Genomic DNA, 4,248 nt, shown 5'->3' with positions numbered 1-4,248 from the left:
GTATCGTCGCTTTCGCGGCGTCGGTCAACCGGGCGGGTTCCGAGCCCGAGGACGGAAAGGGGTCCTTGTCAAGGCTGGGGCAGGCGTAGGCACCGCGTCGGCAAGTCCCTCTGTGTGTTGGCGAATAGGCCCTGTCGCAGAGAGGTCAATTTGGGGTGCACGCGGCATCATCATTCTTGATACCAGTCGTGCAGAGGGAAGCAGGCGCGAAGTCGACCTCTCCCACCTTCCGAGGACATAGAGCGTGGTAAGGACACCTGGAAAGCCGGTAATGCGCTGGCACGATACCATGGTGTTCTTCTAAAAAAGCGAGTCACGAATTTCGATGCTGCAAGGACACGCAGCCAACCTCGAGCGCAGGGATGTCAATCTCCCCGGAGAATTCTCCGCGGTGCACATGTGCGCCTGCACCGCGGTGAATTCTCCGAATATCACCGCGGTGTTTCATGCTACACTCACCAAGCCGCACCGACACCGCGGTGCCACCGCAGTGTGCAGCAGAATAGCAGCAAATTACAGTATGATTCCCGAGTATGCGTATTGCGACCAAATATTTGCCAAATATGAAATTGTATCGAATATGCTTGATGAGTAGAAATCGAAAATTGATGTCCGATGCCACTTTGAAATCCAAGATGGAGTACCGAAATTCAAGATGGCGGCCATATGGATCAATTATTTGACGAGAAACCATGCAATATGGGTCTCTATCGATCGGGTTTGACGAGTAGAACTCGGAAATCGATGTTCGATGCCATTTTGAAATTCAAGATGGCGGACCGAAATTCAATATGGCGGCCATATGGACCAATTAATTGATCTGAAACCATGCAATATGGGTGTCTATCGATCGGGTTTGATGAGTAGAACTCGGAAATCGATGTCCGATGCCATTTTGAAATCCAAGATGGCAGACCGAAATTCAAGATGGCGGCCATATGGACCAATTATTTGACGAGAAACCATGCAATATGGGTGTCTATCGATCGGGTTTGATGAATAGAACTCGAAAATCGATGTCCGATGCCATTTTGAAATCCAAGATGGCGGACCGAAAGTCAAGATGGCGGCCATAGGGACCAATTATTTGTCGAGAAACCATGCAATATGGGTGTCTATCGATCGGGTTTGATGAGTAGAACTCGGAAATCGATGTCTGATGCCATTTTGAAATCCAAGATGGCGGACCGAAATTCAAGATAGCGGCCATATGGACCAATTATTTGACCTGAAGCCAAGCAATATGGGTGTCTATGGATCGGGTTTGATGAGTAGAATTCGAAGATCGATGTTTGACGCCATTTTGAAATCCAAAATGGCAAACCGAAATTCAAGATGGAGGCCTTATAGACCAATTATTTGACCAGAAACCATGCAATTGTTTATCAATCGGGTTTGATGAGTAGAACTCGAAAATCGATGTTTGACGCCATTTCTAAATCAAAGATGGCCGACCAAAATTCAAAGTGGCGGCCATATGGACCAATTATTTGACGAGAAACCATGCAATATGGGTGTCTATCGATCGGGTTTGATGAGTAGAACTCAAAAATCAATGTCTGTTTCCATTTTGAAATCCAAGATGACGAACCGAAATACAAAATGGGTTCGATTATCCGGAGTGAAATTTTTTTCAACACTCTGGATAATCGAGTGCGGCCTGTATGCAATATGAGTGTCTATCGATCAGGTTTGATAAGCAGAACTCGAAAATCGATGTTCGATTACTTTTTGAAATCCAAGATGGCGGACCAAAATTCAAGATGACGGCCATATGGACCAATTATTTGACGTGAAACCATGCAATATGGGTGTCTATCGATCGGGTTTGATAAGTAGAACTCGAATATCGATGTCCGATGCCATTTTGAAATCCAAGATGTCCAACGATATTTTGAAATCCAAGTGGTTTTAATTTTCAAAATGACGTCTGAAATCGATTTTTAAATGCTACTCATCCAACCAGTGTCTATCGAACTCAAATTGTATATTTTCAGGTCAAATAATTGGTCCATATAGCCACCATATTGAATTTCGATCTGCCATCCTGGATTTCAAAATGGCATCGGACATCAATTTTCGAGTTCTACTTATCAAATCCGATTTGGCTTCACCAAATGCACAATAATGGGCTAATTGCTTTATAAGCACCTGGCTTCTGATGAGCAAGTACTGCCATCTAGTTTTTGAGAATTAAGTGATGAACTTTGTCAACAACTTAAAAATCACTCTAATAAAGCTTTTAAAAAGCAATCTTTAAGGTCAACAGTACCAGAGAATTTTCTTAAGGTGATTAAGATTAGAAAATCAGGGATCCGATGCCTTCAAGCGATACTGAAATAGCCGTTTCGTTCTTTTCTGGTTCAATATCTCAAGCAAGTTGGAAGTGCGCGGTGCGTTAAAATTCGAGTTGTTAGAGGATAATAAATAATAAAAGTCAAGTGATAGTAAAAGTTAATAGAAGGGTGCTGTGTGGCAGGTGAACGGAATAGATTCCACGTGGATCGTGGAACGAATTTGTGGAAAAAAGGCCTAGTGGGCCTTTTTTCCGTTCTTTAAGCTAAACCGGAGTCTCTTCGAACGTCAGGTTTTCCAGCTTCCGATAGCCCAATTCGGGTGTATCGTATATCCCTGAGCCAGAAACCAGCCCTGTGATTTCTCCGTTGGAGTTATTCGCAGCAGAGGGATCCAATTCGCACGAAGTGTCGTATCCGGGACGTTGATACCAACCACGGAGGAATCTAACCTCAAAATTGGCAGCAATAGGAGACGAAAGAACACCAGTATCTGATCGCCGCCATTGTGAACCCCATTGTCCAAGTACCGGCATCGTTGGACCCATTATCCGATCGCCGACTTGGTGGACCCCATCGTCTGAGCACCGGCATCGTCGAACCCATCACACGATCGCCATTGTTGAATCATCCATTGGCCCGTCGCTGACCGGACGTCTTCCGGACATTCCAGGAACCGTAATGAATTCACCAACCCGTAGACCGCTGACGAGCGAGTATAATCACCATCCCGATCCATGCAGTGGTTCCACATCATCGTGAGTCAGCCCACACCCCATCAACAACCGTAAGTCGCGCTGGTTTTGTTTTTGTTTTTTTGATAAATAGCATGCTAAATAGGTCAGAAGAGGTCGTAGAGAAAGTATGTTAGGAATCGTGATCACGAATCTAGCAATTAAATTAGGCACTAAAGGTGAATAAATTCGATATGTGTACAAAATTGTATTCTAGTTCATAACACTGTTTGCACTATTTGATCGAGTATCAGGTTTGCTAAAGTTTCCTTCTTTTCTTTGCATATCATCCTCGTTTCGGTGTAAATTCCCGGGAAAAGGTAGAATTTCCCAACCCTCACTTGCTGAAATATTTCCGAGGTTCGAAAAGGTGAAGTTGGTAAAGCTAATTGGTTTCACCCATGATGGATGAACCTCTTTCGTCATTCATTCATGATTATGCTGTTTGTTTTGCTGGAGAGTTTTCTATAGCTGATTAAGTAAATCGCATGAAACGACCCTGGGAGTTTCCTTACGTTTGGAGCTAAGGAACCGTACAAAGGAGTTATACAATGAATGTTTTGGCGATGTATACACACGCCATGGATTCTACGTCGAAAGCAACTTTTTGTGAGCAAATCGGTGCGTGACTAAAAAATGAGTGTGTTTTATTTGCACACATGCATACACTGTCCCTGATCGCATAATTGTAACATTGGCATTTTGATTGGTTTTGTAAATCGATTGTCAATCTTCCCCACAAACTCAATAATTTCTAGCTTATCACAGATAAGCAAGATAGTGGAGCCTATTTTACTGTTGTGGGATTAGATGCAGTAAATTGAGCTTTCTGAACGATTCACAGGCTTTCTACAAAATAAACAAAAATGCGTAGGTATAAAACATCATCCGGGCCTCATACAAAACGTTCGTTTTTGGAGTGAACATATAGCCTTTCAGACGCTTTCAGTACACTTAGTGCACGAGAAAGGTAAAAACTCCAGTTACATGACACCCTTCTAAATTAATCGTGTATAATGAAGTGAATAGAATTCGAACTAACGCAGTACTAAACAATTGTGCATATCGCATGTGTGCCAAACAATCGACATGCGACCAAGCAAAACCACATCTATTTCGTAATAGTTACTTACCCATATCATGTGCATGATAATCCTTTGCACTCAAAGGTTATTGCAGGGTATTGTGATATAGAAACTAACGTCAAGTTTTCATATTTC

The sequence above is a fragment of the Armigeres subalbatus genome, chromosome 2 (assembly GCF_024139115.2).
Source record: "Armigeres subalbatus isolate Guangzhou_Male chromosome 2, GZ_Asu_2, whole genome shotgun sequence".
Taxonomy (NCBI): Eukaryota; Metazoa; Arthropoda; class Insecta; order Diptera; family Culicidae; genus Armigeres; species Armigeres subalbatus.
Note: the sequence above shows the minus strand (reverse complement) of the source record.